This window comes from Passer domesticus, chromosome 2 (genome assembly GCF_036417665.1).
Source record: "Passer domesticus isolate bPasDom1 chromosome 2, bPasDom1.hap1, whole genome shotgun sequence".
Classification (NCBI taxonomy): Eukaryota; Metazoa; Chordata; class Aves; order Passeriformes; family Passeridae; genus Passer; species Passer domesticus.
Window position 1 is genome coordinate 35,256,721 of NC_087475.1, and position 27,230 is coordinate 35,283,950.

General features: G+C 39.6%; 1 protein-coding gene and 1 long non-coding RNA gene across 7 annotated transcripts in view; one reads left to right on the forward strand and one right to left on the reverse strand.

Annotated features, from left to right (window-relative positions):
* LOC135293736 (uncharacterized) overlaps positions 1 to 27,230 on the forward strand; it is a 39,127-nt gene that overhangs the window by 8,863 nt on the left and 3,034 nt on the right. Inside the window, exons 2-4 of the long non-coding RNA XR_010355846.1 lie at positions 507 to 680; positions 1,372 to 2,527; positions 25,327 to 25,503. This is a non-coding gene — a long non-coding RNA (uncharacterized LOC135293736). The remainder of the gene's footprint in view (positions 1 to 506; positions 681 to 1,371; positions 2,528 to 25,326; positions 25,504 to 27,230) is intronic.
* P2RY8 (P2Y receptor family member 8) overlaps positions 1 to 27,230 on the reverse strand; it is a 37,522-nt gene that overhangs the window by 4,508 nt on the left and 5,784 nt on the right. For 3 of the 6 annotated variants that reach the window (XM_064408235.1, XM_064408237.1, XM_064408234.1), the window contains exon 2: positions 25,116 to 25,205. The gene's annotated coding sequence lies outside the window, so the exon portion shown is untranslated. Of the gene's footprint in view, positions 1 to 2,560; positions 2,779 to 24,985; positions 25,066 to 25,115; positions 25,206 to 27,230 lie in introns of those variants that run through there. The other 3 variants (XM_064408238.1, XR_010355845.1, XM_064408239.1) reach the window with 3 other exon arrangements.

A 27,230-nucleotide genomic window follows, 5' to 3' on the forward strand; every position in this document is an offset into this window, starting at 1 on the left:
AGACATCCAAGATCATAGCACCTTTGAGCAAACACCACCGTGTCAATTAAATCATAGCACTGATTGTTGTTAGCCAGCACCCCTGGGTTCTTTTCCACTGGGCAGCTTCCCAGCCACTCTTGCCCCAAGCCTGTAGTGCTGCATGGGGTTCTTGTGGCACAAGTGGAGGACTTGGCATTTTGCCTTATTGAACCTCACACCATTGACCTTGGCCCATCAATCCCTCCTGTCTGGATTGCTCTGTAGACTACTCATTATCACACCTCCTGTGTTACTGGAACATAAAGAAAATCACATAATCACAAGTTGAAATTCAATTGATGTCTGTGTGAGAATGCTAGTCCATACATTGTCCATGAGCTAAATCCATTGTATCTACTCTAGATGTCATTACCTTGATTTCTGTAGTGCACAGTATCTTCTGACATTTTTTTCCCCCAACTAAACTGTGATCCATTTCAAATAAGGGCTGGATTTAATTTTTTTTTCTTTTTTTTTCAACTTAGGGAAAGGAGAACATGCATTCAATGACCCTTGCTGTGTTTATAATATAAACAGAATATAAGGAAAGAAACAAGAGAACCAGGGACAGATTGCAATTGCTTGGACTGGTTTACAGGCTGGAGAAACCCTCATCTACCAAGAAAAAAACAACTATTGAGCTTCAGTATCTGCAAAATGTAAGTTAGTTAAAAATGTTCTGTTTGCAGCTGTCTTATTTGCATCATCTGTAATTCTGCAAAATTACTTTCAGTTTTGCAGTCTGCAAAGCAGACCCGTGCTTTCACTGTCTGCTTTTCATAGATCTTTCTTGGCAGATGCAATAGCTCATGGTTTAGTGTATTTATTTTAAGCAGCATGGTAGCATTCAGCAGCTGCAGGAAAGAACCCACACCTCAATTTGTGTGCTTGCTTTCATTAAACTGCAAGTATGGGGAGGCAATTTCACAAAAGTACAACATTGAAAAAGTAAAGAAATGGCAACATATGCCCAGAAAGGCAGAGGATAGATCTCCAGTAGGTTTTGCAAAGAGTTACAATAAGGGTTGAAGAGGTGCCAGGACAAATCAGCCGATAACTGTGGGTCCATTTCTACTGTTTAATTACAGAGAGAGTGGGTTCAGGCACACTCCTGCTTGTGGACTCTCATCACCTGCATGGTTTATTCCAAGCATGTTGTTGCAAGACAGTTCTGCTATAGGAGGTTAGATTAAAAAACATAGGTGCCAGTTGGTGTCACTTAACCTAAAATCTTGTTTAAAAAGAGCTTTAGTTTGTGTGGTCATAGGCCATGAGCAGTGTAACTGGTCAGTTCCTCAAACTCCATAGCTGGAAATAACCATTCTGACAAAAAACTGTGCTTTCTGATAGAGGCTTTTACTGAAAAAACTTGTTTTCTGAACCATTGATGATTCCTGAGACCTGGCAAATGTGAAGTTTCTACTGGAGGCTAGTGCAATAAAGAGATAATCAACTGAGAAAAACCTGAGTACAGATCCAGAAAAAGGTACAGCTAAGCAGGAAGCAGCTCAGTGGGGGCTTATTGAGGTTCTTTCTTTCTGATATATTTGACATAGTGCTTCAAATGTCACCAAAAATATTCAGAAGTGGTGAGAGTCAGTATCAAGAAAGTTGTATTGATTAATGTTGCTTCCAGCTAGGTTGTTGGAATCCTAGATAAAGGAATAAGAAAATAGGAATTGCAAAGAAATCAGAGATGTATGTATATCATGCACATAACACAGAGCAAGCATGTTTCAGGTAGTGAAATGATCATTAGATGGGCACAATTGCAAAAAGTCCTTTGAGTCAAATCTGTTGCAATCAGTTCTTGTCAGGGGAGTTCTAGCAAGAATGAAACTTATTCTTGAATTTCAGGCTAACTTGAAAAAGCACTCACTGTCACATAACTTTTGGAAAAAAAGCCTTGATGCTCTCTATTTTAACTCCTCTGTCTGTGACTTAGCATAGCAAATGTTTATTCGTGAAGTCTGTTGCCTCAAAAATCCTGCTCAAGTAGCATCCCTTTTTGCCGAACAACTCTATACTTCTCAAAACAAACAGAAAATTGTTGTCTATATCAGAGTTACCACAGTACTCTAATAATATAGAGCAAACGAAAGACATTTGCTGTCACAGGCCCCTAGGTGCTGTTCCTATAGAAATTACAGGTACTTGGGAAGGTTAGGAATATAGGTGAAAATTTCCATTAAATCTATCACACTGGTCATAAAGCTATCTAATATGTCTCACATTTTGGTTTGTGTTAATCTCAAACCATTTTCTTCTGTACTTGTTTTTTCTGAGGGAACATCTTGATAAGAAGGAGATAAAAAATGCATGCCTAGATGCTGCCAAATGTAAAACAGCGTCAGCCTTCACAGCCTGACTAAAGGCGAATTTTATGCATTCGTGGAACGCTACTGTCAGTAAAACATAAGTGCCTCCAAATGCAGACACCTCTTGAATTGGAATTGAAAGACACCAGACTTACTGATTATGTACCTACAAGAGCTTTCCAAAAAGGGTAGGTCTCCTTGACATTGTTTTCAGTAATGAAGATGTCCATCACAATGAGAAGAATGATGGGTGGTTCCTTTAGAGTCTTCTGCAGGGGAGAAGGGGGCATGCAAAGCACACAAGACTGATGTTGCATGTCATTTGTGAGGGCAAATAGCCTCTTGAGGAAATGTGGAGTACAGAAAATCCTCCTCCCAATTTCATCTTTCCTTTTGGCAGATTCTCTGACACTAATCCTGAATTCCTTGTGAGGAAAGCCTGGATGAGAAGAAATTCCTGCTTCAATTCACCCTTACTTGTAATGATTTGCTTTTTAAATGCCCAAGTGTGTGGGGTTTGGCTGGAATAGAGCCAATTTTCTTCACAGTGGCTGGTATGAGACTATTTTTTGGATTTGTGCTGAACACAGAGTTGACAATAGAGAGATATTTTTGTTATTGCTGTGCAGGGCTTACACAGAGCTACCACACGGCTTTTTGTAGTGCCATGCTGGCAAGGAGGTTGGGGGTACATGAGAGGCTGGGAGGAGACACATACAGACGGGTAGCCCAAACTGATCAAAGGGATATTCCATGCCTGTAACATCATGACCTTTGTATAAAGTAGACGGAAGAAGGAGGAAGGGGGGACCATTTGGAATGATGGTGATTGTCTTCCCAAGTAACTCTTTCATGTAATGGGGCCCTGCTTTCCTGGAGATGGCTGAACACCTATCAGCCCATGGGAAACAGCAAATTAATTCTTCATTTTGTTTTGCTTGTGTGTATGGCTTTTGTTTTCCTTATTAAATTGTCTCAACTCACAATTTTTCTTCCTTCTACCCTTTCAAATCTCTCCCCAGTCCTGTCTGGTGGGGGAGGTGAGCAAGTGACTCTGTGGGTTTTGGCTGCTGGCTTGACTGAAACTACAGCAGCAGGTTAAGCTGCTGGAACCACAATGTACCACTCCCATTGCTGCATCTGTTGGGGTTTAGTTTATGCTCTGTTTACATTTTCATCTAGTACAGGGTAACTATGTCCTTCCCCCACTGCACCCACAGTCTCTGTCTGTCTCTTGTGGTTTAATTTGTAAATGTAGTACATCAAGAGAGAGAAGAATTCCTCTTTAGAGGTTTAAAATTAGACTCCTCTTACATTTTATAAGTTTTTCCCATCCAACTTCAGCTTTCCAACAGAATTCAAATCAGTGAAGCTTGCATGGATTTTAAAACATCCACCCTAAGTTATGGTTTCATATGCATAATTTTTCAAAATATAGTTCTGTTACATATATTTCCCTGTTAGAAATACATGTTTTTTCTTTAATTTTGGGAGACCTATATTTAAAATACGACAGACCAATGGACATACTGAAACAAAAACTAAATAAGGATTCTTCAAGTGACATGATCCAGTCTTACAGACATTTGCATCAGTCCTCAAGCTTGTGCCATAGAATGAGAAATGTTAAGCTTTGCTTGCCTGATTTCTGAAACATTTAGTAGATGGATCTGTATTAGTCTCATATTAAGTACTAAGCCTCTGGAGTAATAAAACTAAATCCATGTAGGATTTTTTTTGCTACTCTTTGTACTCACTGGCTTGTGGCACTCTGCACAGAAAACTCACTTGGAAATTCAGTGCCATCATGGTTTCATCCAAGTTGCAACCATAAGCTAATGTGACAGCTGCTTAATGCTTTTCTGATAGGAATAGGGATTTCTTTCCCTTCAATTGACAAAAGATGATATATAAAGCATTAAAGGCAGTACTGAAAATCAAACAGTAAAAAAATCACAAGATATGTGTTACTTCTTTGGTGTGGAAGAGGAACAGCAGAGATGTCTCTATTTTTAGAGAACTGCTAAATTAAGCTGATGTGATTTCTCTCTTACATCTTTTATCTTCCTGTTGTCAGTGTCAAGCACACCTGTGAAAAAGACTTAAAAGCCCTTGAGTGAAGTCAAAATGAAAATTGCCAATTTATAAAAAATTGAGATTTGCTTTGTGATTTGAGATGGAAAAATAACTCTTAAAATATATCCCACAGCAGAAAGCCTTTCAAAACTTATTGTGTTTCATAATTTTTGGTTAAAGCACTATTGCATAGGGGACAAAAGTTCTTATTTCATAAATTCTTTGATATTGTTACACTTTTAGAAAGACACCCTTCTAGATGAAGAATGTAGGATGACGTTTCAGATTACAGGAAAAACAAACTGAGATGCAATTTCAACTCAATTGCAAATAGATTTACAATGAAGCAAAGTGAAAGCACAGATTTTATTGTAAGCACTTAGAAAAACTCTATTAATAGTTTTTCATCAATGCAAGTGTAGCTGAAGAATGTATTTTGTTTTTTCTTCAAAGACTGCTTTTAGTATATTTTAATTTTACATTTTTTTTACTTAGTTTGATTACAAAGCAGTAACAAGAGCTAAAGGGTTACAATGGTTTATGTCTACTTAATGGTAGATAAAACTAGAGACAACTTGGGCGTTCTCATATGGAGTGTTCCTGCTGGGTTTTCAACCCCTCCTGGACTGTGTGAATTACTACTGAGATGAGTAAAAGCCCATAAAACAAATGTTTAATTTCTATTGTAGACTGTGAGGAGAAGAAGGAGTCAGGAAGGTAAAGAGCTGAAAGTTGGTAATCTTGAGCTGTGGGAAAAATGACAAACACTTTTTTATTTAAATAAAGTAGGGGGTTTTAATATGAAGAACAAAAAGAAAAAGTGTCCTTTTATAACACATCTCAAGTACAGTTCCTAAAGCATCATTCATGTGATTCAGAGAAACACTTCTGCAAATGTTGAAGTTCACCAAACTGAGCAATGTAAATGAGTCCATTTCCGTCTGAATGTTTCCTAAACAGAACGTGGGCCTTAACCAAAAGGGGTGGCAGGTTTTGTACTGATGGTTCTTTCTCACCCTTGCATAAAACTTTCATGCAAATTTTAGCTTGCAGTATTACATCTCTACATCTCTAAAAGCCAAGAGTTTGTTTTACTCAGTGAAGATGTGAACCTAAGTCTTCTAAGAAATTTCTTTGTATTTGGGCTTCCTTGTTCTTTTAGCCGATTTGTTTTCCTATTGTTTGTTCTAAGTATCATTATTACAAAGGTCAGAAACTGTTGCCAAGCCTGTAATTATGTTATCACAAAGGCATTATTTGATGCTTTAGCTTGCCTTCTTTTAAGAAGAAGTATATTTAGGAAATGACACTTCTACCCTCTGTGCATTTGTGTGTGCAAATATTACTGAGCAGAGAAAATAAAACTGATATTATCTAACTAGCTATGATATTCCCGATCTTCCATGCCATTTAGCCTTACAAAAAACCCCTGTTCTTTATTTCTTATTTTTCACCAAAGATCACTCCGATAAAGGACATAAGTAAACCATATGTATACCTTCACTGCAAAAGTTGGTATATATTTTACAATGAAAAAATTATGTTATACTCATTATATTAATCAAAAACTCTTTCAGAGACAAATGTCAGTCTTTATCTTAGTATGCATAGTCAAAGTAAACCCCATGGTGGTTATAGCTCTGACCTCAAACCATCAGGGCAAGGTAAAACAAGAGTGTCTTCTCTCCACAAGGATTTCACATTGAGAGGTAAATACCCCTCAGTTTTTTCACAAAGAAAATATAGAAATGTTACCAGTTTCCATGTAGTGGAGGGGTGCATACCTGTTAGAGCTTGTTAGCTGTATCAATCTAGAGAAAAACTGCTTTATTCAAAAGTGAATAAAAATAATGCTGTCATTTCTACCTACTAGGGAGTGCTTTTGTTCTCCAGCCTGACAGAGTAAAAGCAGGCACTTTCCAAGACTGAACCAAAAATTTGTTACTGTGGAATTTAAAAAATACAGATGAGAGGCAAAGAAACTCTACAAGCAGATACTGCACCAAATCTTCAGAACTAGCTAAGTAGTAAAATTAAATCTACACATCTACTTTCAGATTTCCTGTGTCTGTCCTGGACTATGCACTTTTGCTGATAGTTGAATTTTAGTTCACTTGAGCCTTCATCTTTTCAAAGTATAAATCAGCAAGGTCAGGATTCTCTGCTGGTGTTAGCAACATTCACCCTAATTTAGGTAAGATTTGCATAAACACAGCCACTGTCATCTATGTCTATGAACCAGTTCAGAGCGAAACTCATCAATATGGTCTTTACAATTTAAAAAAACTTCATTTCTGCAGTAGTCAGGTTCTTGGAAATAGTAAGTCTGTGGGCCAGTATTGACAAAAACCTCTCAGCATCTGAGGTATGATTTTACAGTTCAAGTGCTGCTTAGATTACAAAATAATTCAGTTTACAGTTTTCTTTATCAGTGTGCAAGTCAGCTTATAAAAATGCTGTGCACAAAACCTTAGGTCAGTTGAAACCCAAGTTGTGTAACTCTACTGATAAATTTTGTAGGCTGGTTTAAATTTCAGTAAAAGTATCCTAAACTGGATTTGAAGAGGCTCCAATTTAGGGGCTAATAGCTAGAATATTATATGTATGTTGATCATTCCTACATAAGCAGACTTTGTAAGCTTAATTTTTTGAAGACTGATATTTTAAAAATATTAGCAAAGCTAAGGCAACAAAAGAGTTCAGCACATCAGCTCAAGAGTTCATCCTAGAGTCCTCTGTGATCACTGCCCATATGCACACTTGTATTTCCCAGCAGCACAAGGTAACTTTCCTCTGGGTGAAGCCATGCTATCTTGCACAGGGAGGAAGAGCCATGCAAGCAGTTCCTGAAACTGCTGATTCCTGGCAAGGAACCTTCACTTAAATGGACCACAGTGTTTGTCAGATGTTGCAGGGCCATGAACAATCAGCTTGTAAACCTCCCTTTAACTCTGGCAGACATCCTGCATAGTGTGGAGTTACCCTGTGCCAGAGGGCCCTGCTGCAGATACCTTGGCCTTGACTTATGGCAAGATGAAGACACATGTTTTTATTGAACTTTGATGAAATTGCCTGATCTAGTTGAAATTTAAATAACACATGAACTGATTTCCTTTATAACTTTAAGTATTTAAATATTGTCTGTATCCAGGATTGACAGACAATGGCTTCTCGTCATCAGCTACTTCCCTCCACAAGTAATTTCCTCACATAGCTGTTGTGAGAGTCAGGGGAAAAAGTGTAGTCAATCATTTCCCTTCGGACCTCAAATTCCAGGAAAAGAATTTAACAGTTTATCGGCACAAGGCATTTGTGGTAGACAATATGACAGATTCCTAACAGAGAATCCCTCAGTCTTCAGAAACTTGGTGGTCTTAAACTGAATCTGTGTTCTCCAACTGGCATTTTGCAGCAAACAAATATATATAAGTTTACACATGTAAAAGCACATGTATATAAATATATATTGTTTGAAATCTCTACTTTCTATCTTTTCACCTCTCTTTTCTGTGAAGCTCTCTTCAAGTGTTTCCTCTCCTAATCAGTCCACAAAGAAATTAAGGTAGAGTTACTGTGTGCTCTTGGCGATTATCTTTAGAGATAAAAATAAAAAAAAATTACAAAAAAGGAAAATAAAAGAATTTCAGATTATGGGTTCTTTTTCATACTTGCACTAAGGATATGACAGTCTGTAGCTGTTAAATGATTTAGCTTATGACTGAGCCCATAAACAGGACAGGCATGAAGTTTTGCAGGTGTACCTGAAAGGATAATTTGGGGTGGTATTTGGAAAATGTTTTGAGCAAACAATGTAGAGTAATTCTAACAGCTATATAACATATTGGGGCCAGAAATTGGAACTAGTATTTATAGGGATGTATCAAATAACTTGTTTGAGCATGTCATCTGCCTTCAGAAGGGCCTTTTCCCACTGCTTCCACTAGTTGGTCTCGGTAAATTCAAAACATCTTTCTACCACCTGGACAAATAGATGTGTCCCAAAAAGCCTGTGCTGGATCCATAACAACTGATGACTGGTAAAAACACACGATGAATTGTTGTTCCTCCTATTAATTAAGATCTACATGAATAGGCAAAACTCTTTCCTCAGCTGAGTAATTGGATTTGGGTATAGGTGGCCTTTCCTGCCTGGTCTTTGCTACAGCTATGGATTTATTGTCCATATAAATCGAAGTATCGATTTTAGGGTGAGTTGGAAAGTGTTTACTGTACCGGGCAGATCTCCAGTGACTGCAGTATTTGCATACATATCACTTCCACAGTAAATGCAGGTGTTTAAAGCTGATTCCAGCCTGTTTTAAACATGCTGTTGATTCAGATCCTGATTTCCTGGAGGCCCATAATTGCCTGAAATCTGTCAGAATCTATCTAGTTCACTAAAACATAATTGACCCCTTTCACACTTGGGTCACTCAGATGCTACTTTTAAATGACCAGGTCAGCTTTTGTGTGAAAATGAATTGGCACAGAATAGGATCAAATGCATTATTTTACCTGTATCCATCTTCTTTCACCTGTGTGTCAAAGCCTACAGTCAGTTTTACATGATCATAAGGATCATGTAACAAAATAAAAATATTTTGTCTTCTTAATAAAAATTATTCCTCTTCTTCTGTTCCTGCTGCAGTACTTGTTCAGCATATATCATTCAGCCCTTACAGGCAGACCATGGAATGGAGTGACCACTGCTCTCCTCCCAGGTGCCTCCTGCAGACTGGGTGTTCTCCTGATTTTCATGTTTTTCATGATTTTCAGTTTGGAGTAATTCTCTCATCAGTGGTAAAGAAAACAGTCTTGGCTGAAAAATACGAGAGCAGGGGCTCTGTAGGAGCTAAACTGATGTGCACTGTGCAGCTTTCTCATGTATCTTATTCTCTGCTCCCAAAAGGGTAGAGGAGCTAGATATACAGAAAGAATGAGCCTCGCTTCCTGTCAAACTGCACATCTTACTGAAAGGCTTTGATACACAAACAGGCTGCTGGATGCACTTCAGTATGACTGGAACTGATATTGCATTCAGCCATTGTCCTGTACCTCTTGTCCACACCCACTGAAAATAGGTGACTGCATATATTTCAGGAGGAAAGGTGTGCCTGGGCTGACAAAGGACTAGGAGGCAGAAATGTAGGCAATCCAAGGCAGTGGGAAACATGAGCTCATTCCCTAGGACTTTGGACAACACTTCCTTTCCAGCTTGGCCTGAAGGGACTGGTGGTTGGGGTGCACCTCAGGTCATCTCCATGAGAAAGCTTGCACTGTCACAGCTCTTTCCTTTGCCCAGTTTCTTTTGCTGCTTATTGTCACAGCTCAAAATGTGAACCCTGAATTGTACTACTGAGCTGTGTATGAGTTGTATTTTTGAGTGACATTCAGTTGCTCATGTATATGGTCACATGAGCTCTCTGCTAGAGTGGCTCTCTGCTAGAGTAAGTTTCTTCATTTTTTTAACAAATTGCCATCACCACTCAATAGTATTCAAGCTACAGTCATGGGGTACCCTGGCTGATTCTGCCTTTTAATTATGATCATATCATCTATGGAGGCCCAGTGGCATGGCCAGGATGCATTTCTCTCAGGAGCAGTCCTGTAGGTCTGGTATTCATGCAGCTTGCAGTGAAGTCTGAGGCAGCTCTGTGTGTTGTATGCACAGCACCTCGGAGCTCTTTGCTTCATAGGTAGAAGCAAGATCATTGTTTTTAGGTTTGTGCAAGATCACTTTGTTCACAAGTGGAAAGAACTGAAAATTGGCTTCTCTGCAAAAACTCACAGCTTATGTTGAGCACCAGTAACTGCAGCTGTTCTTCTTGTGGCTAGCACAGGACACAACATGGACTCACAAGTGCCTGAAGAGTGCAGAGCTCGTCTGCCCAAAGGCTCAGTGCACAGGTAACAGGAACCTCATAAACAGATTACAGGAGCAGTTATGACCTAGTTTTAAAAGCAGCAGCATATATGCACAAAAAGGAGGAGCAAAGAGCCAACATAATTGATACTTTTCTGTGACTTAACACTTTTTTCTTGACTTCTCCTCAGTTTGGCAATCTGGTACCAGTTAGAGGTATAACTGGTAACATACAACAAGAAGAGATTATAAAATGGGAAAAAAAGAGAAAAACATTTCTGAGAAAAGCTTCACTTTAGTCCAGTATCTTTGTGACCACACTAATACAAATAGTTCCAACAGGAATAGCACCCATGAAACCACACCTGCTTCACTCCTCTTAATATCCTCGAGTACAGGTGAGACAGGAAATCAAAGTTCAGCTTTTCAGCTGAAACTGACTGCAAGTGCCATGGTATTCAGGGTTTGGTCTTCTCTTCAGTCCTCTCTACACTTAATTAACTAAAATGTATAAATAAGAGGAGAATTGGATTCTATCCTTGTCTAACATACTCTTTTTGCTTGGAGAAGTATGTAAGTACCCTAAGTATAGTCAGATATATGCTGACACATTATTATAATGAATGCTACTTATGAAATAATCAGAGGCAGAAGTCAAATGTTCTGCAGCTTGTTTGTGTGGGGGTGTGAGTCCAGGCCTCACAAGCTGACAGCACAGCACCCTGGTGTATCAGCCACTCCTCCCAGTTCTGGATCACCATCACACTCCTCCCAGTTATGGATCACCATCAAACAAGCCAGCTAGACTCTGCTCTAAGGCAATTTTGATGACTGGTACAGTTATGCTTCAATAAGATACATATAACAGTAGAGCACTAGGAGACAGTTCTTTGGAGGCAAAATTTGTGCTGTTAAGAGCCCTAGAGATCTCTAAGTGATGTGCTCTAAAATATCACCACATTCCTGCACTTTCAGTGCGTAACTTGACAACAAATACATGGAAAAATTATATAGATGCACTTAAGAATAAAGGAAAAGTTTGGTGCAGATGATGCCATCAAGAAAATATGGTTTGACCTAAACTAAAATAGGGCAATGTTTCTGTTACTGAAAATTAGTGTTATAGCTTTTAAACTAAAAATTAGAGAGACCCAACTGGCACAGAAAAGTGTATAGTTCAGGTGACACGTATTTAGTGGTGGGAATGTTATTAAATCCCCTGCAGTCTTAGTAAAAAGGACAGGAAAAGGTGTTAATAAAGTCCAGGAAGGAACCAGACAAATAGTTGCTACGTGTGAAGTGTGTGAAGCACATCACATAAAACAGTGAGCCACAAAAAAACCCAGATACATAAAAAAACAGTTAAATGAAAAATGTAAAAATGCTGAGGCTGATTGCCCTGGTTTTCAGCTGGGAATCTGACCTAATTTAGGCATCTGAGGAGCCTGATGAGAGAAAGTGACTGTCAAGAATGCTATGGCCAAGGCACACACTGATACAGCCCTGCCAAAATGGGCCATGCTACTTCAGGACCCTTACACAAGACAGAATTTCCATAGGCTGAAGGCTGTGACTGGAGGATTGCATCATTAATCACATACAGAGGATGGTAAATATGGTAGCGATGTGCTTGGGATAGAAAAATCAGCTGTGAGAGCAAACAATATGGAAATAACAAAACCTTTCCAGTACCCCTAACCAAACTAGGAAAATACACTCTGGCAAAGTGTGTCTTCAGGCACATCAAATATGATTCCTTGTGGAAATCAGCTGTTCAAGACCAGTGAGGAGGTCCTCACAAGATGAGGATTAGCAGCTTTTGGCTCAGGCCTTTGCCATCCTGAGTGTCCACAGCAGCAGGAGCACTCACCTGGGGTCTGCACTTCCCAATCGAGGCACCAAAGAGCTTTGGCCTATAGACTATTGCAGATAAATTTCTCCAACTTGAACTCTTTAAATGAGAAGTTTTAGCAAACGGCAATCTTGAAACCTGTACTCTCATGAGGGCTTCCTTATCAAAAGGTTTTGGTTCTCTTTTTCACTCTGTTGTAGTGCCACAGACCATGAAGGAGAATTGCTGCTGGAAGCCTTTGCTGGCAGACACCTGATGCTTAGGCCGTGGCTGAGGTGTGATCCCAGCCATCACAGCAGCCACCTTCTCTTCTAAAACCCCAAGGATACCCTCAGCTACCTGGGAGTAGAGACAGGATATGCCTTTTGAAAACACAGCCTGCTTCCCAGCTCACAGTGAAGAAACATCAGCACCAACTACTTTCTCACTTCTCTTTCTGAGATCAGTGGAGGTTATCTATTTTTTACTATTGCTCAGTTCCCTGCTCTGTTTGGGATTCGTTGCTCGTGCTTGCTCTTGAGAAGTTCAGGGGCTCAGAGCATTCATGGGGTTTTCCCACAGAGCTGCCAAGACTCCATGTTCTCCCCAGCCCTGCTGAAATCCCCCGGAACCTTGGCCCACTTTCCACATGTGCACATGGCATCCAGCCAGCAGCTCTGTGTGGCATCAGCTCGGTGGTGGAGAGGCCTGGTGGGGCATGTGAGATGAAGTCACCCATGCTTGTGACAGCCACTGAGCACTACAGCCTGCGGCGAGGTTTAATGTGGTTTGGAAAGCAAATGAGGGAAAATGACAGTGTGCTGAAGCTTTTTCAGGGAACTGAAAGAAACAGACCTGAGCCCTTTTTATTTCAACACCTCAGAAAGACTTTTATAAAAACCTAAAGTCAATACTTTTCAGGAGAACAACTTTAGTTTCCTTTCTTCTTCTCTGTGTGTTTCTGTTTTTTACATTGCCTTATCATCATGCAAATATACAGAAAAAGAGAAAGAAAGAAAAGGAAAGGAGTTTTAAGCTTTAAAAGAAATCAATTTTCTTGAGGATTGTGGTTTTATAAAGGTTGTGGATCACATTTTCATAAAAGAGCCTGGAAAAACAAAATAAATTCTCAGAATCCCTTCTAGCCTCATCCATCCATCTGTCCATGCAGGTGAGGAAACCATAGTGCCAACATACTAAAGATAAGAGTGTAGTGATAAAAGATGTTTCACCACACGCTGTGGGGAAAGTTTTTTACAAGTTGGGCCTAGCTTCTCAGTAGGTTCCTCTTTCCATTCTCTGAAATTCTTTTAAAAAAATTGCACACACAAAAAAACAACTTTCAAAAGCAGTTTCATCAGTTCAGCCCTCCCTTCACTCCCACACTATCTCTACAGATGCTTCTTAGATGTATTATAAACTACATATAAAACTTGTGTTTGTACTGTGTAGGTTGATAGTTTTTAGAGCATTCTGTTACAGCATGATGTAAAATAACCTACACAAAACCCTCAAGGCTTGTCATTTACTTTTGTTGACCTGTTTCTTTAATGTAAAAGAAATCCCTTTTTTTACCAAGACCAGAAGAAAGAAAAGACCTAGCCATTCACCAGCTCAAACTTATCCTTTCTTTTTAAAGCTTATACAATCACAACAGGAAATATTTTGAAATGGTCACCCTAATCACAAGACAGAGTACTTTTTAGTCTGAACAAGTGTTTATATTAGTCCCCTATTTTTAGGTTGCATCACATGCCAACTCCTTGCCATTGCATTTGTATTAATACTAGTTTTTTCTGGGGTTTTCTTCCCATTTCTTTACAGACCTGATACAAAGCAATATTTGGAAAATATGCTAATTTTGGCTTAAATCCTCAGAATATTTTAGGAATCAGTCCTTAGCAGTGACATTCCTAATGAGTTTCCCTGCAAGCTTCTGCAAAAGCAAATGCAAATGCAAACTTGTCTCCTGCTGCCCAAACTGTCAGTGAGAATGTAGCAACAATACTTTGACTAGTATGTCAGTGGCCTCCCCACAATGCCATGATATCCAAAGCAATATGACTTTCTAGATTAGAGTCAGGAGCCACCTTACTGAACTGTAAAAGGATCTGGCACTCCAAAACCACTTCTAAAGTGCTGAGATGAAGCGGACTGATGGCAACACTTACAGTGAATTTCCTCAATATCGTTCCTGCAGAGAACCATATCAATAAGGAGATGAAAATGTTAATGACTTCTTTGTGTCTCTGTGAAAAAGCCTCCTTGGAAATACAAGAGGTAGATGATTAAGAATCAGGTCTCTTCTGAGGGCTGACTGGATTGGCAAGAGTTGATAAGACTGTAGGTGTGTTCTTGAGGATGATAAGCAGAACATCTTAAATTCCAGTGCTCTCTCTTAATTGCTCAATGCCTTCTGAAAAGTCACTTTCCATCTCATATAATGTTTTCTTTAAATAATACTAATATTATTAATATTTTTTGCACAACTCAGTTACCTTGCTGCTGATGGCTCAAGGAATATTAGTGTCTTGTTTGGTAAATGCTACAAGAGTTATAAGGAGAACATTTAAAGTGGCTTTTGAAACTGAGCACTTCCTTGAACTTTAACTGATGATATAATGAGACTTCCTGAATCAATTATCGAAATAAAATAAGTATTTCTTTAGAGATAGTGGAATTTTGTTTTGGCATGAATTATAATAATGTAATAATATCCTAAGAGGAAAAATCTCTACAAACTGCAAGGTACTGTAAGATTCTCTGGTTCTCAAATGACTGAATACCTCATATTACAGAATCATTTTGTATACTGGATCTCTGATGTCTCGTTCTTGTTACTACTGAAGCAACAGTTCAGCCGAAAACCAGACAAAAGACTTTCTTTAGAAACTGGGTGTAAAAAGAGATTGTGGTTAGATTTGCTCAATTACAAAAAAAAAAAAAAAAAAAAAAAAGAAAAGAGATACAGGAGAGCAGCAAGTACCTAGAGCAGTTAAAACAGAATGTGAACCCACAGAGAGAGCCCGGTGCACCACCATCCACACCTACTCTGCCTCCAGTTGTAGAAACAAGATTTTACATCTGCCTTCCAAGGAGTTTCCAGGGCCTGGTCTGAGATGCCCCCACCTCATCAGCTCACAATTAGCCATTTTCTCATGAAATACAGAAAACCAGGACACTGAGCAGCAAGAAAGCTAGACAGAAACACCTTAGTCTCTGAGAAAGCTTCAGAGGAAAAGTGTGAAACCCTCCACACCCTTTGTGGAGGGTTTCAAGGAGATCTCTAGATACAACTATGTATTACCCCTGAAATTTCTGCTGCAGTGAGATGTTTGCCTCCATCTTATCTCATAAAACCCAGAAGTATCCAAACCAGCAAAAAGAGTACTATTCACACTTCCTAAATATCACAAAATATCACACAATGGGGAAGTGGGAGATATGAATTTATTTCTCTCTTCAGAGTGAGGGGATTTAAATTTATCCCCCCCCCCCCCATCAAGCAATAGGATTTTCTATTAGTTGCTTCACAGAAAATATATAAATTATATTGAAATAGGAACTGCATTTTGAATGCCTTCTCCTCTCAAGTACTAAACAAACACTAGAGCTTGTTTTTCTCACCTATGGAATTTATATCACAGTGGTACCATGCAACCTGGAACAAATTCAGCTGCAGGAGCAAAGACAACTTGTAGATAAATAACATTATGATTAATGCATTTCTGCAAGAATGCTTGGTTCTCATCAGGCCAGGTAAATATCCACAGTCTGTAGACTATGTATCCACAGGACTAAAGGGCATATGGCATTGACATCTTGCTTCTTTCTGTATCCCACAGAAGATGTACTCCAATAAGTGTTCTGGCAATTTATGGTTTACTAGGTTCTCAAACTGATGCAGCACAAGGAACAGTCATCACCCCACTCAACTGTGATTTCAGGCCTTCAGCCTGAGCTGTGTATTAGGATATATGGGCTTCTGAGGATTTAATGCTTGGGGTTCATGATTTTTGTAATGGCACCTTTAGCAAAAGCTGAACAGCTGAAGATGTCAGTCTGGAGTTTTAGCACTTAGTGACAACAAAAGAGCATGTAGGTCCCTAAAGCCTTTTTCAGTGCTAGCATAAAGATCAGAAATTGGAAATTCCACTTGTGATGGAAGTTTTCTCCTTCAGTGTAGGCTTGGAGTGGATCTCAGCAAGTACGTCAGGCATATGAACAGGCAGAGGCCTGATGCTAGGCATATAATGTGAGTCACAAATGCACATTTGCTTTGCTCTGCTTTCTGGGATTATGCCCCTTTTGCAGAAGAATCTCTTATGCTAGGTAAATCATCCATTGGTGAGCATAGTGCCACCCTGGATGGATGGTCTTCATCCTCTATTGTAAGAATCAGTGGCAGTCAAATAAAAATGCTTGCTTTTTCTGCTTTTATTGAAGTCAATTACTTTTCTCTAGTTCAAGAACCCTGGCAGGTCTTCCAGAATATACTGTCACTCAATCAGTCTTCTAGATCATGGAGTTAAAATGTCTTGCTAAATTCTTTGAGAACAGATATCCTGTCCCAGCAGATTAGGAAAGACAATCAGCATAGAAAAGCTACCTGGCTCAACTCCACATTTTAGCACCATGCCCTCAGGCAGATATAAGGTACTTGTGGAAGTGTGTGAGGATGAGTTTGGTAGGTGGGTGTGATGCATTCACTGAAAATCACCTGGCTGAGTGTTCATATATCTTTTCCTCCTGTGACAGGAGGCAGTGAAGTAGGGCTGTTTCTTGTTGAACAAAGATTCCTGATTTCCTGCATTGTTTAGATGGATGATCTTATGATGATGAGCTTCAACCTACAGGGGTATTGGTATCTACTTGCTCTATGTCTTGCTAAGATCCTTTACACATTCCCCCTTCCTAGCTGGAATGGGAGAAGAAGAGTAGAAAGATTCCATACTTACACTGACTACATTTTCCTGCCAAGGGGGGCAATTGCATAGGGAAATACCTAGGAAGCCAGGCCGGAGAAAAAGACTCCAGTGAGAATGAAAGCTGTGCTAATGTTGCTACAACAAGGCTCAGGCTGGCCTCAGAGCAAAGACCAACCCAATGTTTTTTTAACAGAACAAGGCTCACAGGACATATATGGAGAAGATCACACACACCTTCTTGTGCCAGCACGAGACCTCAGCTATCTCTTGTGACATCCTGTCATTGCTGGCATGACTAACTCCTATCAGTGGGTAGGGGGGTACAGCACTGTGAAGGACAAGGTCTGAGGAAAGCAGCAGATGATCAAGTCACTTTCAGCGTTGTGTGGTGACAGTATGATGCTATCTGTGATGCAGGCCATCAAAATAAAACTGTCAGAAGGATGAATGGGAAGACTACAGGACTTTCAGTGCTAAGAGACTGACACAACCTCTTCCCCCACTCCTAGAAAACTGTTGTCAACTCTTCTACTCCATCTTGCTGTTCTGATGAAAAGCTACCCTAAAGTTTGCTTGGCTTTCATAATCCCAGTTGGTTGGAAGGATGCACAGATTAATTTATTCACAGACTGGAAATGAAGAAGAAAAGCACACCTAGAGACCCTCTATTAAAGAGTTAAGAGGAAGGGAGGAGAAATAAGGAAGTAGTGGTTGAAACAATCTGCTTTTAAGAAAAGAAAAAGGTTAAGAAATACTTGATAACATTTTAAACGTTGTATAAACAACACAGAAGAGCCCCAAACTAGGTGTTTTCGTTTTGTTTTGGTTTGGTTTTTTTTCTTCCTGGGGATGTGGGTGTTCATAACTAGTGGAAACAGCAACGAGAACTTCAGAATTGGAAGCACTACACTTTTAGCCAAAAAAACAAGCAGAGTTTTCTCACCCACCAGACCGAAACATGAAGTGAAGGGACTATTTCTAATAAGGAGAAGAAAGGTTGGTTTCCAAACCCTTTCAGTAGGGTAGCACAATTTTTTTCAATCTAGTTAATTAATTTGAGAACAAGTGGATCAAAAGTATATAAAACAGAACAAGCACATTAAAACCCTTTGTGAGGTTTGCCACAAAGGACACCGAGACTGTCAGTGTCAAAAAGATAAATACAAACTGATTTGCAAAGAACATTTTCATATTCTGTAATTCTGATCTGAGAATGCTCTGTTGGCTTTTTAAAAATTGTACCATATTTGGCTGTTTCTCCACTGGGGAAATACTCTTGTCATTTATCATGATCAACAGTAGTGATTCAGCAGCAATACAATATTTGTAGCCCTAACATATAAAAAAATTAATGCATAAGACATGTTGCAGATGTATTCACAAATTGCTGTCATTTGCAGTTGTCTATATGTAGGGCCTTGCCAAAACCTATGGCATAATTTCTCACCAGTGTGAGTTGCTGTGGAAAGGATTTAGATTAAGGATGGTTTAGGACTAATTAATTTCATGAGTGAAATATATGTGAATAAAAATAAAATGAACAGATAAAATTGAAAACATTTTGTTTTGATGTTCTAAACTATTTAGAAGTTTAATTACTGCAAGCTTAACTTTCTGCCTTTATATAATCCCATTTAACTCTGTGCATGAAACTGTAAGGCAGTGAGTAACAGTCTGCAAGATATTTATTTACTCACAGCACTACTGTGAGTTATTTATCTTCAATGCCTTTGATGGCTACACATCAAGAGACTTAAGCTTTGGCTCAGATCTGATAAAAGGAAATAAGCCCCCACAAGTCTCTACATTTCTCTGGAGGAGGAGGAGGAGAGCAATGGGACAATAATGTCCATGCAGAAAGCTCAGCCTGAATTTATTGTCTCCCTCCCAGAAGAAAGTAAAGGGGGACAGTGACACTGGGCTGCAGAAATGGAAGGTGAGGGCTGGGGCTCAGTGGAGCATGCTGGAGATAACAGAGAGAACCTACACTGAGATGCTGGGCCAGGCAATTATTTCTCTGAGTCAGTCAGTGAACGCTATTCACAGAAACCGAGTGGGCTGCTTGGACTTAGAAGTGAAAGACTCTGATATTTCAGTACAATTTCTTACCAGACAAATAGAATCTGTGGGTGAGCATGTATCCTCACCTGCAGGGGAAGGATGTAATACAGTCTAGAATCTAGAAGGAAATGTCCTGGGCAACTGTCAGCCAGAACAGGTATCACACATTTGTTCACTTTATCCTTAACATAAAAGCAAGAATGTAAATAAAACCCAGAGAGCCACTGAGCCCAGCTGCTGTCCAGGTTTGTTTGAAAAGGATCTTAGGCCTATATACATGAGTCTATATTTCTCCTCTCTCTCTTTCTCAAAAAATGTGAATTGGCAGGATGAAAGCCTGGATTTCAGGCATTTATAATTCCACCTAATGTTTTTAGCTCTTTTTCCTGATTAGTGCAACTGTATATGTTTTTCTGTGTGTAATGGCCATAAAAACTCAGGAGAAGTTTGTAGATGTGAGCAATGGCAAGAAGGATAATATTCATTATATATTATTCCACTGTCAGTCACAGTAAGAAAACAGACCAGTGTTTCCTACTGTTCCCAGAGCCACTGGATCCACACATGTTGGTGTTTCTCCCCTTGCGGGGCAGTGTCACCATCTCACTCTAACTGTTCAAAATGCCTTTCACTTAGCCCTTTTTTCTGTCTGGGTTCAAAACAAGAAAAATGTAGCTCAGAATAGAAGACAAAGTATTTCTTGTGGATACAAATATCAGTCTGGAAATCCTACACCAAATCCTGCTTGACTCAACATGTGACAGTCCTAGTTTATGAATGAACCATATATTTATCTTCCATTGAAGGAAGTGAAAGCATCTAGCATTCAGTCCTCTTGGGCCCATAGCTGGACACCAAAATACCTTTAATATATAAGCATGGCTTTATTTCTAACACCCGGCACACTTTGAATTTCTGGCTGGTTCTTTGTGAACATACCTCTACTTATTTTCTTTGGGTTTACTAGAAGAGTTTAAGCTGATGATACATAGAGGATGTGAACTTTTTTACTTTGCTGTGGCAGATATGGGCAGGGGAGCATTTACAGCTCCTGCAGCACATTAGTGTGAACAACAAAATCGTTGGCAATGGCAAGCTGGCAACGGCAATGACAACACTGATGTTTTTATTTCAAACTTGAGAAAGCCAAATCTCCAGGTGACCACACGGACTTTTGAAGACAGCAAAGATTTTCAGTTTTATGGCCTCTTACTGCAAGAAAGACATTGAGGTGCTGGAGGATGGACAGAGAAGGACCATGGAGTCTGGAGCACAAGAACAGGGGGTGCTGGGCATTTTGAGTCTGAAGAAAAGAGAAGACCTTTCACTCTGTACAACCACCTGAAAGGAGGTTGGAACCAGGTGGGGGTTGGTGTCTTCTCCCAAGTAGGAAAAAAGGAAATGGACTCAGGTTGGCCTGTAACCCAAGGGAGATTTAGATTGAATAATAGGAATATTCCTTCACAGAAAGGGTTGTCAGGCATTGGAACAGGCTGCCCAGGGAAATGGTGGAGGTATTTCTCCTCACCATTCCTGGAGGTATTTAAAAGATGTGTAGATGTGACACTTCAGGACATGGTTTAGTGGCAGACTTGGCAGTGCTGAATTAAGGGTTGGACTCTATGACCTTGAGGGTCTTCTCCAACCTAAATAATTCTGTTTCTGACCACCTCTTTTTCCTCCTACACTCATGACTACAGTAGTCCCAAAGACAAGTTAAGGCAGTCAGAAAAACAGGCACAACCAAAGGAACTGATTTTTCTGTAATATGATTGATTCCTTTCTCTCTCTGCTCTCCTGCTGCTAACTGACACAGTAATAGTCTTTCCACAAGCTAGTGCTCCACATTTAACAAAGTGATTCCCAGGCACTGCTGTGAGAGTTGTGCAGTTGATTTTTGCAGTACTGCAGCAGTGAAAAGTGGGAAGTGCTGAGAATCCTCCCCACTCAGTGTAAACATCTCCAAGCTCAGGGTAGACCAATCATATTTGTTACTGATATCCATATTGGCTATGATCTCTGCCCCTGTCATGTGGGGGTAATTATGTATTCAACCCACAAACATTAATAGAAACAGACATGTGAGTTGAAAAAACTTATCAGCTTACTATAACATATAAAACTGTGCCATGTCCTGTTTCTCAGAGAAGAGCTGTTGGTAGGAAACATTTCACTTAAAAAGCTCAAAAAAATTTTCACAAGTGTATATGGTTTTAAATGTCAAACATTTAACATGCATTTTACCATAAAAAAACCTCAGTGATGAGTTTGTGAGGCTATTTTATCCACCAACACCGGATTTTAAGATTATGTATCTGCACTGGTGAGAATTGCTGAGCTGGCAAAAGCCAGACATGTAACAGGAAACTTAATTCTTCATCCTCTTAGAGGTGTTGAATACATGTTTATGGCCCATGGGAAAAATGGGTGACCAAGAAGGCACATCATGTGAAAGACTGGGTTCCAGTGATTTTCTGGAACAGGGATATGCAGACCTCAGTCACAAATCAGGCTGATAAGGAGATGTTGTATGCAACATGCAAGGCAGTGTTTATCCAGCTTAAGGTCTTGGTCTTGCTTCTATTTAACTCAGTCTCACATTCATGTGCTAGCAGCCAGCTTCTGTTAGCTGCAATCATGGATAGGTTGCAAACTTTTTGACTAACTATGTATTTCTAAAGACCCCAGGAGCTCTGATTGGTGCACTGAGGGTTCAAACACCGTGCAACTGAGACCAGCAGCTTTGCAGAGACATGTGACTGAGGAGAATGGAAGGTGTCCTTTATGAAAATGTCCTGTCTTTTCCTTCCATGTTGAAATGCTCACAATGCTCATTTAGCTCAGGAAAGTTACTGTTCTAGCAGCCTGAATAAATAAACAGCTGAAGATCTTAAGAGCCAGAATTTAATCAGCAGGTTTCCGTGGTTGATTTTTAGCTGAATGATCCTACTAGTGAAATGGTGTAGATCAACAAGCTGAAGACAGGAAATCAGCCAAGATTCTCTATCTCTATTCTAATTGAACTCAGTCAGTTGCCAAGAAACTCTACAGATTACAGGCTTGAAAATGGATATGTTCAAACTTGCCTTTTTCCACTTGATTTCTATTGGAACCAATGCCTTCCCAGCAATTTTCCAAAGGCCCTATCAGAAAAATTTAGACTTTTTTCTCCTGATTGTTCAATAAATGATGCTGTGCCCTATATAAAATGCACTGTTCAAACTCTTGCCCTACATACTAAATAAACAATTTATTTTTGGGCATTTTTATGGCATCCAGTGTTGCAGCATCAAAGTGCTTCAGAAACACCTACAAATTTCTTATTTGCAGCCTTCCTCTTATATAAAGATTATTTAACCCCATATTACAAAGAGGAATGTGAGGAATGAAGGTCCTGAGTTACCTAGTACCTAATTTCTAAGAGCACTTGGCATTAAATAAAATGTTACTGTTTCAAAGCCACATTTCTATTGACCATATCTGGATTTGTGAGCACTCAATACTCTGCAAGTTAGATCCAGATATTTTTTAATAAGTATTTGAAAATTACCTGAAGAGAGAGGTGAAGGAGACCTGAACCTTGAACTGCTTTGCCAAAGCTCCTTTTATTAAAATTCCCTGTTGCCTTTTTCTGGGGCCTAAATATAATTTGCTACAATTTTTCAAGATGGTTGATAGAAGAAAAACACTTCCCTTCTCTTCCCTGTCTGAACAACAATTCAGTAGTTAATTTCAGGAAATAGATGCCTTAAGCTGCCCTCCAAGTCTGACCATGGGAGTTAGATTATCTGAGCTGGAAATTGTTTTAGCCACAATGCTTCTGGTTACTGCCCATCTTTCATCAGAGATGCACACTAAAAAATTATCAATACAACAACTCAGAAAAGATGAAAACATCATGAAGTAGGGCAAGAGATTCTCTAGTCTAGTGACAAAGGCAGCCATCAAGTAAGTGCACATGGCCTGGAATCTACTCTTTAGTTTGGCCTCTGGAGTTATCCAGTGATTACTGTCAAACTGTCTCTGAAGACAAGACTAGAGATAAGGTCTTTAGCCTTCCAGCTGAATGGTTTTTCAGGCTTATGACCTTTTTTGTCTTCTTTTGCTGCTGTTCCAGCTTCTACTGGCTGGGTGCAATTCAGGCCAGCCCATAGTTCTAGCATACTACCTAGGAAGGAGGTGGATAAGCCTTTAAATACTTTCCAAAGAACAAAGTTGAATGTGCACACTCTTTCTCCTAGGAGCATGGTCTAGAGGAGGAGTTACACTATTTTCTACTCTTTGACCTTTTGAAAAGCAAGTACTTGTATTTGTAAAGAAGAAAGAGTTTCACTGGCATTCTTTAAGCATTCTCCTTTGTGGCACCGGACCAGCTTCCTCAGTCCTGTCAAAATCCGTTTGTTCATATAATTACTAATGGGTATCTTCTTTATTTTTGTCTCTAAGTATCTTAAATGCTGCTATCTTGTGTTATAAGAAGCAAATACTATGGTATAATCCCCCAGTACTCAGAGGCTGCATCAGAATTTTCCCTGTTCAGAGCTGAAGCTCTGAAGTTCCATCCTAGCTCCATTTAAGGCATTTCACATTTATCCCTTTCTTAAAAAGGTGACCTTTTCTCAGCATCACAAAAGCTTTTATCAGCATTTACTTTCAGGTAGAATCAGTGGCAGAATCATATTTCCCAGAACATTACTCAATCACAAAAATCACAAAGCTGCTTTGCTTTTTCCTGTAGTTCTACATCTCAGTCAGCATGTGTCCTCCAGCAGCAAGTATATGAGAGCTGAGCAATGAGACAGGAAATGGTCTCCCACTAAACAGATTGTTCACTGATTTTTTGTGCTGAAGTATCATTCTGTAATATTTACCCTTAGGACTCTGAGAAGTATACCACCTGCACAAGGGAGATTTGACTACATGTAAAGTATGTCAATATTAGTAAATTTAACACTGTCAGAACAGATAATGAAATTCAACTGCTGGGCTGCTACAGTTCTGGCATGGTTTTGTCTTACACCGTCAAACACTGAGCCACAATCAACTTCTTGTGTAGTTCAGGAGTTATGACAGACAAAAGACCATCCCAGAAAAAGAAGTTTGGATGCATCCATCATATTATAGAGGCTGAAAACAGTTATTAAAGGTGTGTGAAATATGCTAAAGATCAGGATATGACTGGTCCCAGCAAATGTGGGAAGTTACTTCTGGGTAAAAGCATATTCTGTGTAATGTAATTTTCTGCTGGGTAAAATAATTTTCTGTAGTCCACTAGAGGGTGCAGACACACCTGTGCTGCCTCCAAGATTCACTTCTATGTTTCTGAGATCTGAATATTTCAGGGGTTTCTCCAGAGTATTTGGGGGAATGACCTGAAAGAAGCAGATCTTGTTCTACAAGTCCTCTACAAATCCACTTTCATCATCATCAGCATGTAACCCAAAGTCTCTCTTCCTCCTGTTAACTGCTCTCCAGATCCCACCCTCTGTCCTCATCTACCCTAAGTTTGTACTACCAGTTTTCCTTTTTTTGGTCTCATCCTCACCATTTCTGCTTACTTATCCACAGTTTCCTACCCTATCTCTCAGCACTGCCTGTGTTCCGGGGGATTTCCCTTTGATCCCTGCACTGCTTGACTGTCTCAAGGTGAAGCAACAAAAGTACAAAAGGCTTATTCTCACAGCTTTCGACTGCTGAACCATTGTAACCCTAAAGTGGGGTCTACTTAGTGTAGCCAGGATTCTGGAGAACAGGATTTCAATTGGACATGATTTAGTGAGTTTCAAAGACCAATCATGTTTTTTAGAAGTTAAGGTGGGGGCGGGGGGCAGGGAAGAAAGAAAGAAAAAATCCTAACAAGATTATTTCTGCCTTTGTGCTTACTCACCTACTCAATGCTTGTGTTCCTGAATATTCCCTTATTGCCTCAGCAATTGCCTCATACATCTAAACTCTGCATGTAACATCCTGTCAAAGAAAATGCAAAACTTTTCATCTTAAATGTTGACCAGACTTACAGGCAGCTCCCTAAGGAATTAGTCTCGCCATCTCACTGCTGATGTTTCCGTGCTGCAGCACGGAGATCAGATTTCCTCTATGAGTAAGATCTGCAGAAAGGAACAACAAGAAATCTTTTAAGGAAAAAAAAAGAAAAAAGGGCATATCTAAAGATAATTACAAACAGTGACAGTGACAAGCACTGATAACATTTTCTATTTTCTTTCACAGACTTAAATATATGGTTCACTGGCTGTGAAATATACCTGTGCAGGACTACTAATGCTTCAGAATATAGACATCTGAAGATGAAGAGAAGATAAAAGAGCACATACTTCTTGTTTGAAGTACTTTGCTATTTTCCCTTCTCATTTTTGCAGATGAGAATCAGGTGCAGTGTATCTCACAGTAAGTAGCCCTAGCTGCTGCTTCATGACCATAGCAAGGTGTAATTTCTGTTCTTATTTCAAGACTTAGGCAGCAGTTGGGAGAGCAAGGATTTTCAATTCACCAGCTGCTGAGCCTGAATTCTTCATGCAGTAGTGTGAAAGTGTGGTAAAAATGTGCAGCTCTTGATGACCCCGCTTACAGATCCCCGGGCTCCAGCCTGAACAACTCTTGGACCCTCATCAGTCTGTGTGCAAAAAGGCAGAATCTCTCTGTTCGATGTATCAATGACAGATAAAACCTAGCATTTAATTATTGAGCTGTTGCACAAAGCATACACAGATTTTTTTTCCTCTCTCTTTCTCTGATATTTAGCTTTAGTTAAATATTCATCAACACTGAAAACCAAGATTATCAATGGAAAATTTCTGTAAGGACAGAAGGCTTCCAATCAAAAATATATGAAAAGAGACTGGATCAAACTGACATTACGTGATTCAAAGATATAGAAAATTAATCCTGTGGGATATTTCTGATTGATTAGCAACTAAATTTAGACAAAAATTGGATTATATTACCCTTTTAAAACCTATTTTAAGTAACAACCTTAACTCTCCATCTGAGTCCCTCTCAGTTTTCTTGTGTATAAATAGAAAGCCCAAGAGGAACACCAGCTTGACTTTCCCATTTGAGAGCTGGCAGTAGAATAATCAAGCCAAAACAATAATCCCACAGACATTTAACTATAGAGCTCATTTCATCCAGGAATTCTAGAGGCAGTAGTCAAGGTCCAAACTGTAATGTCATTTCTGTAATATCAGTTTTCAGAGGAGAACTACATTTTCAAGCTCCTTTTGTATGCTGTGAAGAGCATGGGACCAGTGTCAATAAATATGCCTGATAAGAAAACCTCTCTTCTGTCCAACTGAAGGCTTTGCAAACATTAGTTACCAGCAGTGAACCCCCCTGAACTTCTGTTTCAAAACAACTTTTTATCAGAAAACTGTGCAAATGTGAAGTTTGTAAGTGGCAATACATGTGCACAACACCATTGTTGTTTTATTTAAGATGTGTGGTAACACAATCTTGCTGCGCCTTCATTTTTGAGCAGGACAGGGGAGTCTACCACAAAAATAACTTCTTGTGGCTGAGTTGTGTCTGGGTTTCTCCCCTCTGGCTGCTTGACCACAACGCAGCAGTTACTGTGGCAGACCAAAGTTGCTATACAATGAATGACCTTTCGGGTATTTGTTTTCAGTGCTTTTACACCTAACCACTGCACATAATATACGGCACCTTCCGACAGAGGAGTGCACCCTTTTCTGACATCAAACAAAGATACTGATGCTGAAAGAGAGCACTGAAAGCAAACATTTTATATCACCTGAGCTGGCCTTTTCTGCACTAACAGCCATCAAGCCTAATTATATGTACAGGCAGACACATCTGAGTTGAACCCAAACCCACGCTGCAAGACAGAAGGTGAATATATGAACAATGGGTAAGATGCTGGTTGGTGACAGGGGATGCCTGGATTCAGTTTGCTCTTCCCACACAAAGCTGCTGAGCACTTTCCCTTGAGCCCCCCGTGCCTATTCAGTGACTGGGAAATATGACTGCAGGCACACCTCAGCCACCTTTCCTTCAGCAAAATATGGCACAGACTGCAAGAATTTACCAACTAAGGCCATACAGACCCATAAGGAACAGCAAATTGCTTAGCACTGATGTTCAAACTAAGACTAAGG